The sequence below is a fragment of the Thamnophis sirtalis genome, unplaced genomic scaffold, assembly GCF_051295495.1.
Source record: "Thamnophis sirtalis isolate CommonGarterSnake01/CBP01778 unplaced genomic scaffold, rThaSir2_p1.2 scaffold_5, whole genome shotgun sequence".
Classification (NCBI taxonomy): Eukaryota; Metazoa; Chordata; class Lepidosauria; order Squamata; family Natricidae; genus Thamnophis; species Thamnophis sirtalis.
In genome coordinates this window covers 90,730,125-90,747,367 of record NW_028261385.1, presented here as the reverse complement: position 1 = coordinate 90,747,367, position 17,243 = coordinate 90,730,125, and the positions used below count along the sequence as shown (strand labels likewise).

The 17,243-nt window shown below is 45.5% G+C and overlaps 1 protein-coding gene and 1 long non-coding RNA gene across 3 annotated transcripts in view; both read right to left on the bottom strand.

Annotated features, from left to right (window-relative positions):
• PLPPR1 (phospholipid phosphatase related 1) overlaps positions 1-17,243 on the bottom strand; it is a 218,419-nt gene that overhangs the window by 110,819 nt on the left and 90,357 nt on the right. The gene's annotated exons all lie outside the window — the stretch shown is intronic.
• On the bottom strand, positions 6,041-12,805 carry LOC148045467 (uncharacterized). The gene is made up of 3 exons (XR_015696583.1): positions 12,734-12,805; positions 10,293-10,377; positions 6,041-7,249 (listed from the first exon to the last, which is right to left on the bottom strand). It is a non-coding gene; the product is annotated as an uncharacterized LOC148045467 (long non-coding RNA).

Below are 17,243 nucleotides of genomic sequence, written 5' to 3'. Positions count from 1 at the left end.
ACAAATTGATGATTCTGGAATAGTAATAGAGAAAATCACCCATAAAATGATACAGACAGCTCATGTTCCTGTACAGACCTGGACCGGCCTGTTAGATGAAGGAGGGTTCCTAGGGGACATTTTCAGAAACTGGAAGCAAGCCTTATTTATGGTTGGTGTAATTTTTATTGGATTAATGTTGTTACCATGTCTAATCCCGGTAATAAGAAACTTAGTAATCACAACTGTGAAAAGTATTATGCAGGCCCAACAAACAGAGAAAACAATGATGGTACTAAAAGAAATTGGTAACCAAATACACCTGTTGGAAAGTATGGACACTCTACACCCTATGAAAAATACTGAAGCTGAGAAAGAAAGATTGAAAGAAATAAAAGAAAATATTAAACAAATCACCAAATAAGAAATGGGGGAATTGGAGTAATAAAATAATATAAAGTGTTTATATTTTACTGAAATAGTCCCCTAGGGGGAGCTATACCACGTGGTAATGGCGGAAAGAAGGAATATGTAAATACTTGATTGGAGGGAGGAGAACAATGAACTGTAAGAGGAGTGGCTATGAATTGAGCGGGAAAAATGTGATTGCTTGATTGGCCAGAGGGATACTGAGAGCTAATTGGTTAAGATTGTATTCCCAAATAAGGTAAAAGATAGGGTAATCATTGTCTCTGATTGGTCTGTAACCACCCTCGTCAGGCTAGCTGAGGAGGAGTAGGAGGAGTTAGGGAGGCTATAACTGCTGTTTCACTTTCGAATTTGGTGTGGCTCTCCTTTGTGACTCAGGTGAAGTCAGGGTGAGACCCACCAACGCTTTGCAAACCGTTTTCAAATTAGCTCTGATTTTTGATAATAAAAAGGAACTTTATTCTTCTACTCCGAACCTCGTCTCCAGAATTCTTGTAAAATTCTACAAACACTTGCATCAGACCCAGTACATTTTAGACTGAGTTTGTGATTCCTATGACTTTAGAACAGGAGTGTCAAACTCAAGGTCCGGGGACGGATCTGGCCTGAGGGGCTACTCTGGAAACAGTGAAGGGCCAGGCTGCGGTGCTTCTGCCAGTGAATACAGAGCCCCTAAGGTCCATTTTCACTGGCAGAGGGTTGCAGGAAGTCGTTGCAGCTGGAAACAGAGCTCATGGGGGCCACACACAGCCCCACTGAGCTCTGTTTTTGCCGGCAGAGGGTTGCAGGAGGCCGTCACAGCCGAAAATGGAGCTTAGGAGTTGTTTTTGCTGGCAGAGCGCTCAGGCCACCACAGGCGTCCCGACATGAGTGATGTCGAGCCGGCCACACCTACCCCGGCCCAAGGTCAAACACAAACCTGATGTGCCCCTCCATGAAATCGAGTTTCACAACCCTGCTTTAGAACCAACTGTGGTTATCTCCCCTGCTTTGCCCTTTGCTCTTCTTGCCTCTCCCAGGTTCACAATCTTTGTCCATTTGCTTTCAGTCTGGGAAATGAAGGGTTTTTATCTCCTTCCCTTGCTGTGAAAGGAGCCTCACTGATGCTTAATTCCCAGAGCAAACTCTTAGCAACAGCACTCTGGCTTTACAATAAAATTAGTTAGACTGAATTGTAGAACTCAAAAACCTCTCAGGACACAGAGGAAAAAAAATTCTATGGCCAAAGAGACATTTGCGGATTCATTATCCAAACTAAATATTTGGCAATGTTTTCTCTGGAACAAAAGGGGCTGCATTGGGAAAAAAGATGATTCTCCAAGATGCCAAAAGTAATCTTTCTTCTAACAGGTTGGTGACATGGGAGCAGCAGCTAAATTGTTTTTTTGGTCTAGTAATTCAAAGAAAAGACCTACTGAGGGGAAAGGAACACAGACAATCTGACCTCTGCAACCACTGCTCAAGAGGTGCCAACAGATGATAAGTGATAGGTTAATCATTTTCCACTAAATCGACTGTAATATCAACAAGCATTTTCACTTGTATGGGCAGGTATTTTATATTTCTATAGCAGAAAAAGTCACTTTTAGAACTTCAGAATGTACTTTTAAAAAGCTGATCCTGTGCTAGGCGCTTGTTCTGACCTAGGCTTCCCAAGAGCATGAAGCAAACTCCTGGTCCTGACAAAAAACCATTTTATTAATGTACTGTGAATTCTGCTCATTCACATACAGCAAAGTCTTTCAGGGAGGATTTACAGTCACAGATCTTATCTGGTGTAAAGAACTGCCACACCGATATCTGCATAATTTGGCAAGGAGACTCGGAGAGTCACGAGCCAATTAAGCGAACTAATTCTCTCCTGCAAACTCCACTCCCCTTTTGCTCCTCTTTTACTTCCTCTGGGAGAGGCCATTCATTGTTCACCTGTGGCCTTACTCCCTAGTCACCCTGTTCTTTAGCTGCTCCCTTCTCCTGGCAGCTCTGTGCATGCACACACTGGGAACAGGCTCCAGCTGTTCCTCTGCCTCACTGATGTCTGACTCTGAAGGCAGCTCTGATAACTGTCAGACGGCTCTGCCCCCCTCTCTGCCTCTGACACAGAGCCCTCATTAGAGCCTTCCCCAGACTCCAGGACGGACTCATGTTCCTCACAGTCTGAATCTGCTGCCAGCTCTGCTGGCGGGCCACAACAGCGCTCTGGATTTGGGGCCTCATATCTCTGAACAGCCTGGTGATACTGCTATATCATTTTGGGAACTGAAGCCCAGTAATTTTGAACACCACTAAGTTTAGGTAAAGTCACATTAAAGTTCCTGCACATCTCTACTCTGAAGTCATATCTGAAGGAGTTCCTCAGGATGCCTCTCTATGCTAAGATGCAGTCAATAGCTGGCTAGGATTTAGCCTTGGCTAAACTCAGGTTTTCTCTGAAATACTGTTTCCAGTGGGGTATGTCTGAAAACAACTTAATTTGAGTCAGGCAAATGCATTTTTATTCTCATAGGCTTTTACAGTGATTAGGAGGATTTTAACACATTGCTATCTTGCATTTTATAAATCAATACAGTTATATTGGAACTCTGAATTTTGCAATGCAGTTCTTCAGGTGGTGTACAAGTAATGGAAGCCTTAATGGGGAAACACTTAGGAAATAGATACTCTTAAAAACTAAACATCTAGACATGCATCATCATAGGGAAATCTGCTTCCAAAAATAGTACATATGTTGTAAGAAATGTCTGCCATGTATGCACATTTTATAGTTTTGTTTTTAAAAAAAACTTTTCATAAAATCCTGGATATATTGTTAGAATAAGCAACCTGTAGTCCTTGACCTACTTTCAAAGCCTTTTGCAAGTGACTTTTGTTCATATCTGTGATAGGAGCAATCTGTTTTTTTCTCTTTGGAGAGTGGGGATGTAAAGAAAGTGTCAGAAAAAGAATAAAATGTAGGTCAGGAAAAAAAAGGAGGGGGGAGAATGTCATTCTTTCTTTCCAGATTCTGCTTTCTCAATATTGTTATTGAGCCTGGAACAGAATATTTCCTAAGAAATATGGGCTTTAACTTAGAAAAATCCTGTGCCCCCTTTCTTTGCCCCCCCCTTTTAGGGTTTTCCTACAAATATGAAAAGAGCCCAAAAATTGTTACATCCCCTCCCACACACCTACCTAGCACTTAGTGAAATACTGTTTTAAGTGAAGAAATACACAATGATGGTAAGTGTTAGGAGATGGGGGAAGCAAAGATGTCTCTCACTGAGGTGACATTTTGGCAGTAACCTTATACACAGAATATAACTGTACCATAAGGGATTGGGAACAATCAGGATGATCTGTGAATACAATCCTGGTTGTTCTCTTAGAAGCCCATTGCTAGGCAACATTAGGCACACTGAAGCTAAATTATGCATTTTTTTTAACAAGCATGCTTTAAGGGACAATTCTTCAAAGCCATCTGAGTTAGGATAAAAAAGCTGCAGTGAGATATGAAAAATAAGCATGAACAAAGCAAAAAAAGGGAAAACAAATAAATGAAACCATGCAATGAAATAGTAGCCTGTCTGCAGTTTGGACCAATATGTAGTATGAATTAAAAAATAAATTTGGAATAAAAAATAGGGGGCAATTGTGAATTAAGTGAATCACTGATCAGATGCAACATCCTCACCTGGGTTCTGACATAGGTTTAGCAGATATTCCATCACCTGAGACAACATTTGCCTCCGCTAAGCATTGTCAGAATAACAGAGTTGGAAGGGACCTTGGAGGTCTTCTAGTTCAACCCCGTGCTCAAGCAGGAAAGCTCATACCATATGGGCGTACCAGAGCCTGCCTGGAGCACCGGGCACCGTTCCAGTACGGTGCTCCGGAAGGCCCACCCGAGCTCCTTACCTGTCCTTTAAAGCCTTTGGCACTTCCATGTACGTGCATGGTGCGTACAGCACCTGCGTGACACTCTGCTGAGCATCTGGAGCGTCACGGAGGCATCACCGAAAGATATGCCGCATGTGCATGCTGTGCGCGCATTGCGTGCGTTCACGTAGAGGACACCGGGCCCCGTTGCAACCATACCAGTTGCAACAGGATCCGGAACCCACCACTGTGGAGCATCCACAACTTCTAGAGGGAAGTTGTTCCAGTGATTAATTTTTCTAATTTTCAGGAAATTTCTCCTTAGTTTCTAGGCTGGTTCTCTCCTTGATTACTTTTTATCCACTGCTTCTGGTCCTGCTTTCAGGTGCTTTGGAGAATAGGTTGATCCCCATCTTCTTTGTGGCAGCTCCTTAAGATATTGGAAGGGTGTCAATTGGTACATTAAAAAAATACAGGCAATCCTTGAGTTAAAACCATTCGTTCAGTGACTATTTGAAGTTACAATGCTGTTTTGTGATCTTATGGAATGAACACAGAATTGTGCAAAATGCGAAATACGTTATGATCAAGATTGCATACAGGACTAGTCGCTTGAAAAGTAAATGGAATTTCCCAAGGGCATTGGCAAGACCAGCAGAAGAAATGTAACATTCTATTCATCAAAGAGAGAGCAATTATGGCCGGTGACATGAAAAAAGATGAGAACTGAGAAAGTGAATGATGTTAAAAGCATCAATAGCCTTGCTGCCACTCTATTTGCAGAGTTGCAAATAGGGAGAGGGGACAAGACTGCTTATCAATAAAGCAATTAACAAACAGCAGTGATCTCCTTTGGAAACACTTGCTTATTCATATATCTGATTCCTAGCCGCACTATGTACTTTGCAGAAGCCTACCATTAGGAATGTGTGCCTGCTTATCCAGTCAATATTGACTTGAGTTTTAAACTTGTCTTGGGCCAAAGATACCAGATCCGGTTGACAAAAATTATTTGCATGAACAGTCAAAAAATTGAGCATGACTCCTTAGGAAAGATGCATTATTCAGGGCTTTTGAAACCAATATTTAAACCAATATTAGACCACTTTCATATTCTAACCCCTTGTATTTTGTGTTGCCAGGCTACACATACCTTTTGAAAAATTTGGCAAGCACAGCTCGACACGGAAAGAGATCCAATTATCAATCTCAGTATCATGTAAAGACAGGATAGCATAAAATTCCAAAGTTGTGATTTTCTGCCAATATGAAGCCACAGATAAGGTTGTCTGCCCTGTAAGCCACCCACTGTAGAGGGCAGAGGGGATGACCTTGTGGGAGAGTGGGAAGAGTGGCACCAAGGCTATAATGTGGCTTGAGGCCCCAACTTCTTTCCTGTGGCTACCAGAGGGAAGGGCAAGGCAACAGTCAGATAAAAGGGGCCTGAATTCATGCCAAGAGTGTAACGTATCTCAGACAGGCTCCTCCTTAGTTCACATGAAGATTAAGTGACGAGGGAGGGAAACACATCGAGACTGGCAAGATTCTATTTTTAAAGTGTTATTATAAAAATAGTACTGACATACATCACATTGGCTTCCTAATCTGATTTACTTTGAAGGAAGGACATCCATCCAATATGTGGTCTATGAGATGCCTCAACTCACATGTGATGTGGTACCCATCCATCACTTCTGAGTACAGAAATATCTGTGTTTTTTTAATGTTTTATTTATTTTATTTATATTACTTTCCATTTCCATCAAACAGTGTGTGATCTGGGTACAATTATTTAAACAGTCATAATCCACATATTTGTTATTATATTTGTCACAATAATATTAATAATATAACTATATATCATTATAATTACAATACATAACATCTTCATCATCAAATTCTCTCTACAATAACATTTCCTCTTTTTTTATCTCTTCCTTTCTAACTTCTGTTTCTATTGTCTAATCATTGATAAAATACATTCCATGTCAGAAAATATTTAGTTTCGTCTTTATCCTTAATAACAAGCGTTAATCTGCCCATTCCTGAGCATTCTAATATTTTCTTAATTACATTCTCATCTGATGGAATTTGATTATTTTTCTATTGTTGTGCAAATACAATTCTGGCTGCAGTTAGAAATATAGTCTTTTTATCATATTTTTCTGGTAGGATGCCCAACAAAAATATCTCTGTTTCAAGTCGATATGCTGCTTTATCATTTTCTCCAACCAGGTATGTATTTTCGTCCAATATTTTTAGCTTTTGGACAAGTCCACCACATATGATAGTATGAACCTGTTGTGGCCCAGCAGGAGCCGTTGGAGCTGCCACCAGACTCTGACAGCGAGGGGCCCTATGAGTCGGCTCTGGAGGACGTGGAGGACCCTGGACAGGGTTCCGACTCCAAGCAGGGCGCAAAGAGGCTGGTTGGCCACCAGGAGGCACCTGAGCCTTGGACCAGTGGGGAAGAGACAAGGGAGTGTGATCCTGACATCAGCAGTGAGTTGTTCCTGGATGCCCCGCACCGGAGAGCTAATAGGCATAAGGAACAGTTGCACAGTAACAGGAGGTAATTGCACTCAGCTGCTGGTAATTAGGCTCCTCTCCAGACTATAAAAGGAATGCTTGTGCACACACCCTTTTTGCAGAAGTCAACGCATTAACGAATGTTGGAGAACAGTATTGTGAGCCTGGCAGGCTGGATTGCTGCGACAGCTTATCTGTGTTGGATTGCTGCCAAGGCTTATCTGTGCCTGTTTGCTGCCAAGGACCTGTCTGTCAGTTAATAAATTCCGTAAAGTATCTTTGACTCGGAGTGTGTTGGTGTGGGACAAAGGGGGTCAGAACAGAACCTAATGGTTGATTACACTTCCACCATTTGGCAGATCTATCTTCATACATTTTAGCCAATCTTGCCAGTGCAATATCTGTTGATGGCTTGTCTTCTCCCAGTATTTTCTTTCCAAGGCACCTGAGGGAAAAGCTGCAAGGTATTACAGATAGTCCGCAACTTATAACAGTTCATTTAGTGAGCACTCGAACATACAATGGCACTGAAAAAAGTTACTTATGACAATTTTTCATACTTACGATCTTTGCAGCATCCCCATGGTTATGTGATAAAAAATCAGATGTTTGGCAACTGACTCACATTTATGACAACTGCAGTATCCTGCAGTCATGTTATTGTCTTTTGCGACTTTCTGACAAGCAAAGTCAATGGGGAAGCCAGATTCACTTAACAACCGTGTTACTAACTTAACGACTGCAGGGATTCACTTAACAACTATGACAAGAAAGGTCATAACATGGGGCAAAATTCACTTAACCACTGTCTCACTTAGCAACAGAAATTTTGAGCTCAATTGTGGTTATAAGTCAAGGACTACCTATAGATGACTCTGGACAGTTTGCCATTAAAACAATAAAAACAAGCAGAGTTAAAAAACAAAAAAGATAAAAAAATAGCAGTGGAGAAAACTCAAGACCACTCAAACAAGCCATAACACTATCAGGGTCCTACATTTGATGGGAAAGCCAATGCTTTAGTGCTTCATAAAAGCCAGAAGGGTTCAAGGAAGCTGAAGATGTCCCCTCATTTTGCACTAACTGAAAGCTTCACATACTGCCTTCTGGAAGAGATTCCATGAAATACTGACTGCATACTTGTTACATAAGGATATAGATCAGTGATAGTGAACCGGACGCTGAAAAGGGAGCGAGTGTATGTGAGCAAGCTTTGTGCATGCTTGTTGGGGCTACAACCCAGAAGAGGAGCTGCCCAGGAGGCATGTGCGCACCTGTTCCTCTTCCAGTTATTGGCACGCATGGGCACGCACCATTCTCGCAAGAAAACTAGAAGACCAGGTCTTCCTGTTTCCTACACTGCTGCACGCACAAAGGCCAGCTGATCGTTCTCCACGCACGCGTGCCAGAAACCTGGAAGAGGAACAGACGATGCTGCCCGTGCCAAGCAACATGGCTCCGCGTGCCACTTTGGGCACGTGTGCCATAGGTTCACCATCACGGATATAGATTCTGGTTCCATCACTCCTGTAAACCTTAGGGTAAGTGGAAGAAGGAACATTGTTGCCCATCAAAGGCAAAAGGAAGGGGGAATGAAGAAGAGCGCCCAAGTGGTTTACCTCCATTTCTGCAACATCTTCCTCCCTAGCCAAAGGTTCTCTTGCCTTCCTTTATGTCAGGGTTTTGTAAACATTGTTCTGAGGAATTCCAGGATTCTCTGAGAACTTGATGGGGTTTTGTGAGAGAATATGGAGAAAGGGGGGGGGGAGCTCACTCAAATGCAGCCATGTTGCTGTCACTAGAGTTTCTGGTTCTAGATTATGTGTTCTGGGATTATTTTTTTTAAACTGGCCTGTAAACTTTGAAAACTGCTCTAGAGACCCAGTGGTCTAGAGATGAAAGCACTAGGCTAGAAACCAGGAGACTGTGACTTCTAGTCCGTGTTAGGCATGAAACCTGGCATGGTGACTTTGGGCCAATCATTCTGTCTCAGCCCAATTCACTTCGCAGGATTGTTGTTGTGTGTAAAATAGGAGGAGGAAGGGGTATTAGATATGTTCGCTCCCTTGAATCATTTATCAAAATAAAGGTGGGATAAAAAAAAACTAAAATCTATACCACAGGCTTTTGAGCGGATGCCCTAAAATAAGCCCTCCTTGAAAATATTGCAACATTGCAGCAGCCATGAGGTGACCACGCTCGCCGCCTCCTGCACCTCAAAAATAATAAGACCTCCCCAAAAATAAGGCCAAGTGCTTATTTTGAGGGCCAACAGAAAGTAAGACCCTGTCCTATTTTGGGGAAAACACGGTAGTGGCCCCTGATGCCAGTGGCGCAGAAGAAATTGCCCTTCTGCTGCCTTTGCATATCTCCTTTGTTGAAGTTTGGCACAAAGTGCCTCTCTATACACTGTCAGCTAATGCACAAATAGAGAAGAGCAAACCACAGGCCATTGGGGTAGTGTCCAAAGCTCATCTTTATTTCAGCTCCTTTGTTTCTGTCTGCTCCCTGATCATACCACAGTTCATATTTATTCACATATAATTGACCCAGTAAAATAGTTTGCTGAATTAATGAAATTAAAGTAATTCTCAGAGGGGTGCAGGTATAGCTATTATCTTGCAGAGACTATCATGATATGAAATGCAGGTGGCATTTTAGCACGATTTCAAATTTCAAACACACTTTGAGATCTATTTATTTAAAACAACCAATAGATAACAGAGGGGATTTTAAAATCAGGGGAATGGGAGTGAGTGAGTGGTAAGGCCATAAGACAGGAAACAATGATTGGAAACTTACCAAGGAGAGAAGCAACCTAGAACTAAACAGAAAATTCCTAACAGTGAGAACAATCAATCAATGGAAAAACTTTCCTTCAGAAGTTGTGGGTGCTCCATCACTGGAGGCTTTCAAACAGAGCCTGGACAACCATTTGTCTGAAATGGTGTAAGGCCATGATGGCGAACCTATGGCATAGGTGGCATGTGGAGCCATGTGAGCTGGCATGCCAGTCATCAGCTTCGGTGCATGCCAGCTGATTTTTTGGGCTTCGGGGGGCTAGGGGAGGTCGTTTTTGCCCTCCCCAGGCTTCAAGAAAGCCTCCAGAGGCTGGGGAAGGCAAAAAAACAGGTCCAAATGGCCCAAAAAACAGGCCACAAAAACAGGTCCAAATGGCCCTGAACCTCCGGTTGGGCTGTTGGGGCTGTTTTTCACTTCCCTGAGCCCCTGGAGCTTTCCTGAAGCCTGGGAAGGGCAAAAAAAGGCCCCAACGGCCCAACCGGAAGTTTGCAGGCTTCCAGAGGTCCTGCGGGGAAGGCTGTTTTTTCCCTCCCCAGGCTTTAGGAAAGCCTCCGGAGCCTGGGGAGGGGTCATGCACACATGTGCGGGAAGGGCCGCATGTGCAGGTGGGTGGGGAGGGTTGAATTGGTGTGGGCACGCGTGCACATGCGATAGTGCACACACACACAACTGTGGCATGCCATAAGAAAAAGATTCACCATCACTGGTGTAAGGTCTCCTATTTGAGCAGGAGGTTGGACTAGAAGACCTCCAAGGTCCCTTCCAACTCTATTATTCCATGTTCTGTCGTGGGAGGGAAATGAAAAGGATTGAAACACTGAAATATGAAAGACATACACTTTCAAGGAATTGGGTCATACAAACAAACATTTTAATAAAATGTGGATTTGAGGAAATATGATTGCGTCCCACAACAAGCAAGCATCAAGTCAGAGCAAAAGAAGCAGATCCCTCTCTTCTCCCTTATCTGAAATAAGCTGTAAAGCAAACAAATCCCCGCATAAAGAGAAAAATTGGAATGAGCAGAAATAGAATAGTATGCATGAGTACTTCCACCCTCAAAGAGGTCTGATAGTAGGATTTAATAGAGTGATATAATCTTATTGGCCAGCTACTCATATCACTGTCAGTGTCTACCACAGCACTCAAACCCCACCAGAGTTTTTCCATAAATGGAAGAGAAGTGTCTGCTAGAGTCCCTGAAGCTATTGAATTTGCAAAGCACTTCAAAAGGTTATAAAGTAGCTCAAGGCCTCCTGATTCCGCCTGGAGTTCTGAAGAGAACCCTCCCTTGATTCACAAATATGGTTTTGAGGAGGTGTTTCAACTGAAATTTCACTGAATCAAGCAGCCCCTTGACTCTTTCCAAACATAAACATTTCAATAACATCCTTTAAAAAAATAATAATAATATACTGCTCAGGAAGGAAGAGAAGAGATTGGTGGCTAAATAAAAACTACTAGATGAAACCAGGTAATTTTCTCTGCAGGTCATTTAATTTTATAACTAGTACAAGGGAAGGCTGTTCAAAATTTATTCCAAAGAAACATTATGTCAATTCTAAGCCAACACTCAACCTATAATTTACTGTCTTCTTCTGGGTGGTCTAACTGATGTTGAGGGCCCATTTGTGGTATTGAATATGTTTAGACAAGATGGAGGAACAGCGAGTCTTTAGATGTTGCAGGTCATCTTTGTCCCTTTGGCTATCCCAATTGCCATCCATGCAACAATCTGTGTTGTGTACATTCAGTGAGAAAGCAAAACACACTTTTCAGTGGGAAAAAATCCATTCTATTTATACTGGCAAACAAAATTAACATTTGCAACATTTCTCACTTTATCCTGCACTATTCTCTATGGTTTCAGCTTATGTTTCAATTAGCGATCTTGATTTCTATGCCTTCCAGAAGTTTAGGATTACAATTTCTATCATCCTCAGCCAGCAGGACTCCTACAGCACTGGAGATCTGCCCATGGATTTTAGGCATTCATGCTTCTGAATTAACTGATGAACCAGCGACCCCCAATTTTGGGGGCACAGGAACTAGTTCCGTGCAGAGATGTTCTCCATGGACCGGAGGAGGCATAGTTTTGTGTGCTGCCTGCATCTTGTGGATGGGGCTTCACTTGTTTGCGTGGTCCGGTTTCTGGCATGCCACAGACCTATGCCAGTTCACGGACTGGGAGTTCAGGACCTCTGTACTGTACTCTATGTAGTTCATCTGTTTTTTCCATAAAGGACTATAAACCCCTATTCCTGAACCTTTTTAGCTGGAGATCAGACACATTTCAACACATCTGAAGAGAAGAAAACTAAGAAAGATTACAAAATTTAAAACATTTTGAAATATATCGAGCAGTTCATCTGTCCATCTGAACTATTTCAGCAACAATTGCTTCTCATGTGAAGAATATTTAGAAACCAAATAGAACTTCTACCATCAACCAGTAATTATTACAGTAAGAGAGAGGCATTCTTCCCCTTTGAATGAAGGGTTTGAATGAACTCTTAGGTTGATTTCTCTTTCTGCCTTTGACCTGTTGGAAAAAGAACGCTAAAAAGAAAAAGGAATAGCCAAGGAATTGGTACATGTTTTTTGTCCAGGGAATAACCAATCATGGGCAGCAGCTTTCCTAATTTATTTTCAAAAGAAAATCTGATTAGCTTCTTCTAGGCTACAAGTACCGCAATTTGTCATACTGGCACAATACCAATGGCAAACATAAGAGCAAAAGGAAGGAAACCCAGTGATTTGGTTTTCCCTGCTTCATTCTGTAAGAAAGTCCTGCTATATGATATTTAACCTACCTTTCAGCGAAACCAAACAGGGGCCCTCTCCAAACTGCAATTTGTGCAGACAGGGAGGATTGTCCTATACTGCCAGCCCTTTGAGACAGGTTTAAGATCAGAAAAGAGGAGCATCTAAGAGATTCAGAATTTACTTGAATGCAGTATTTTATCAGCATTTTGAAAACTGATCAAGGTCCTCCTCTTCAACTCATAACAAACATAATCAAGGCAAAGTTATCTTGAGCTTCACTCTTATCCTTTTATTTTCCAAGGACTCAAATAGCTTTTCTGTAATGGCTCAGCATTCTCTTTCTCTACGTCAGATCAAATCCCATCACACCTACCAGTGTTTGTCTTCATCTCTGCTACAACACCAGACCTCTGTGAAAAGCTCAAGAGCAGAGGCCTCCAAACTCGGCAACCAGCAGGGCTGGCTGAGGAATTCTGGGAGTTGAAGTCCACAAGTCTTAAAGTTGCCAAGCTTGGAGATCTCTGCTGAAGAGGAAAAAAAGGCCAAGCCTGGGTGCCAAAACTGCCAGGGCATTCTAGAATTCTTTTCCTTGCTCTGATTCCAGGTGACCCAACTAATCAGAGAAAATCAGCAGGGGCTTTTCATTAAGATTTGATTGGATTTGATTTTGATTTGATTTGATTAAGTTTGTATGCCTCCCTATTCCTGAGAGACTCAGGGCGGCGCGGCTAACAATAAAAAGGGAGGGGATACAAAAAAATAAAAATAAAAAAACAACAATTTAAAATTCTACAACAGCCGTAAACTCAAATGGGGCTGGATAGTTCAACAGCCCCAAACCTGCCGGAACAGCCAAGTCTTAACTGCTTTGCGGAAGGCCGGAAGGGTAGTAAGGGTCCGGATCTCCACGGGGAGATCGTTCCAGAGGGCCGGAACAGCCACAGAGAAGGCCCTCCCCCGAGGAGTCGCCAGCCGACATTGGCCGGCAGATGGAATTCAGAGGAGGCCTAGTCTGTGGGATCTAATAGGTCTTTGGGAGGTGACTGGCAGGAGACGGTCTCTCAAGTACCCAGGTCCGATACCATGTAGGGCTTTCAAAGTAACGACTAGCACCTTGAAGCGTGTCTGGAGACCAATGGGCAGCCAGTGCAGCTCGCGGAGGATAGGTGTAACGTGGGTGTACCGAGGCGCACCCACAATCGCTCGCGCGCCTGCATTCTGGACAAGCTGAAGTCTTCGAACACTCTTCAAGGGCAGCCCCATGTAGAGCACATGTTACAGTAGTCCAATCTTGAGGTGACGAGGGCATGAGTGACTATCCAAAGGGCCTCCTGGTCCAGGTAGGGCCGCAATTGGTGCACCAGGTGAACCTGGGCAAAGGTCCCCCTGGTGACAGCCGACAGATGATGTTCTAAAGTCAGCTGCGGATCCAGGAGGACTCCCAAATTGCGGGCCCTCTCTGAGGGGTGTATAATTTCACCCCCCAGGCTGAGAGATGGAATAGCTGGACCATCTCTGGGAGGGAGCATCAATAGCCACTTGGTCTTGTTGGGATTGAGCACCAGCTTGTTCGTTCCCATCCAGACCCTGACAGCCTCCAGGCACTGGCACATCACTTCTACCGCTTCACTGAGTTGGCATGGGGCGGACAGATACAACTGTGTATCGTCCGCATATTGATGATATTTAATCCCGTGCTGGCGTATGATCTCACCCAGCGGCTTCATGTAGATGTTAAATAGGAGGGGGGACAGGATCGAACCCTGCGGCACCCCCATAATTGAGGGGCCTAGGGGTCGATCTCTGCCCTCCGACCAACACCGACTGCAACCTGTCCGAGAGGTAGGAGGAGAACCACCGAAGAATGGTGCCTCCCACTCCCACTCCCGCAACCGTCGCAGAAAGATACCATGGTCGATGGTATCGAAGGCCGCTAAGAGGTCAAGAAGCACAAGGATAGAGGAGTGACCACTATCCCTGGCTCGCCAGAGATCATCGATCAGCATGACCAAAGCAGTTTCCGTGCTGTAACCAGGCCTGAAAACGGACTGAAAGGGCTCCAGATAATTGGTTTAATCCAAGGACCGTCGGAGTTGAAAGGCCACCACTATTTTCATTTCATTTTCATTTTTTTTCATTTATTAAAATTTATAGGCCGCCCTTTTCCCTGAGGGGACTCAGGGCGGCTTACAATCACAAGGGAGGGAAGTGCAGCATCAAAAACAAAACAAAATGTGAACAAAGAAAAAAAATAGTAAAACACAACTTTCGTTCAACAATCAAACACTCGGGCGGGTGAATTAGGAACCTATCCCCAGGCCTGCTGGGAGAGCCAGATCTTGAGGGCTGCGCGGAAGGTCTGGACGGTGGTGAGGGTACGGATCTCAGCGGGGAGATCGTTCCACAGGGTCGGAGCTGCAACAGAAAAGGCTCTCCTCCGTGTGGTCGCCAGTCGGCATTGACTGGCAGATGGGATTCGGAGGAGGCCCAGTCTGTGCGATCGAATTGGTCGAAGGGAGGTAATCGGCAGGAGGCGGTCTCTCAAGTACCCGGATCCACTACCATGGAGTGCTTTAAAGGTGGTCATCAGAACCCTGAAGCGCACCCGGAGACCAACAGGTAGCCAGTGCAGCTCGCGGAGGACGGGTGTAACGTGGGCGAACCGCGGTGCGCCCACTATCACTCGCGCGGCTGCATTCTGGACTAACTGTAGTCGCCGGATGCACTTCAAGGGCAACCCCATGTAGAGCCCATTGCAGTATTCCAGCCTAGAGATCACAAGGGCTCGAGTGACTGTTGTGAGAGCCTCCCGGTCTAGGTAGGGCCGCAACTGGCGGACCAGGCGAACCTGGGCAAATGCCCCCCTGGTCACAGCTGACAGCTGGTGGTCAAAAGTCAGCTGTGGGTCCAGGAGGACTCCTAAGTTGCGGACCCTATCTGAGGGGTATAAAATTTGACCCCCCAGCCTAAGTGTTGGTACATTAGCCAAATTATTGGGAGGGAAGCACAACAGCCACTCGGTCTTGTCCGGGTTGAGTACCAGTTTGTTAGCGCTCATCCAGTTCCTAACGGCCTCTAGACCCTGGTTCATCACGTCCACCGCTTCATTGAGTTGGCACGGGGCGGACAGATACAGTTGCGTATCGTCCGCATATTGGTGGTATTTTATCCCGTGCCTCCGAATGATCTCGCCCAGCGGTTTCATGTAAATGTTAAATAGTAGGGGGGATAAGACCGAACCCTGTGGCACCCCACATGTTAGGGGCCTCAGGGACGATCTCTGCCCCCCGACCAACACCGACTGCGACCTGTCCGAGAGGTAGGAGGAGAACCACTGTAAAACAGTGCCTCCCACTCCCACCTCCCGCAGTCGTCGCAGAAGGATACCATGGTCGATGGTATCGAAAGCCGCTGAGAGGTCAAGGAGAACCAGGATGGATGCATAGCCTCCATCTCTGGCCCTCCAGAGATCATCGGTCAATGCGACCAAAGCGGTTTCTGTGCTGTAACCAGGTCTGAAGCCGGACTGGAAGGGGTCAGGATAACTAGCTTCCTCCAAGGCCCGTTGAAGCTGGAAGGCCACCACCTTCTCAACAACCTTTCCGATAAAGGGGAGGTTGGAGACAGGACGAAAGTTGTTTAAAACGGCTGGATCCAAGGATGGTTTCTTCAGGAGGGGTCTCACCACCGCCGTTTTAAGTACGGCGGGGAAGTGCCCCTCCCGAAGGGAGGCGGTCACGACCGCCTGGATCCAGCCATGTGTCACCTCCCTGCTGTTGGCAACCAGCCAGGAGGGACACGGGTCCAGAATACAGGTGGAGGCACTTACAGCTCGAATGGCCTTGTCCACATCCCCAGAGGCAACATCCTGGAACTCAACCCAGAGAGGATTTGCCAAGTGGTCCTCCTGTGTCTCGGCTGGATCTACTGCGGTGGAGTCCAAGTCCGACCGAAACCGAGCTACTTTGTCCGCCAAGAATTGAGCATAGTCCTCAGCCCTACCCTGCAAGGGGTCTCCCGCATCCCTCCTGTTAAGGAGGGAGCGGGTTATCCTAAACAGGGCGGCTGGGCGTGACTCGGCGGACGCAACCAAGGCAGAAATGTATGATCTTTTGGCAGTTCTTAATGCTCGGACATAGTCCTTGGTGCAGGTGGTTAGAAGTGCTCGGTTCGCCTCGGACTTATCGGACCTCCACTGGTGCTCTAGGCATCTCCTCCGGCGTTTCTTCTCCCGGAGCTCCTCGGTAAACCAAGGGGGCCTCCGGGATCCACTGACCCGGAGGGGCCGTAGTGGCGCAATCCGATCAAGAGACTCCGACGCCGCCGAATGCCAGGCGGCAACCAGAGTCTCCGCCGAACTGTGGGCGAGAGTATCAGGAATGACCCCAAGCTCCGTCTGGAACCTCAATGGGTCCATAAGTCGCCTGGGGCGGAACCACCTGGTCGGTTCCTCCTCCCTACGGTGGGGGTTTGGCCTCCGGAAGTCAAGCCTCAGTAGGCAGTGGTCTGACCACGACAGGGGTATGATCTCATTACCCCTCAGACCAAGATCACACATCCACTGCTCCGAGAGGAATACGAGGTCGAGCATGTGACCCGCTGCATGGGTTGGGCCCCGAATTACCTGGGTCAAGCCCATGGCTGTCATGGAAGCCATGAACTCCTGCGCCCCATCAGAGCGTTCACCGAGCGATGGCAAATTGAAGTCCCCCAGAACTATAAGCCTGGGGAACTCAACTGCCAGCTCGGCTACTGACTCGAGGAGCGAGGGGAGGGATGCTGCAACGCAGTTGGGAGGCAGGTACGTTAGCAGCAAACCCACTTGACCCTTGAGGTCCAACTTTATCAGCAGGGACTCACACCCGACAAGCTCCGGAGCAGGG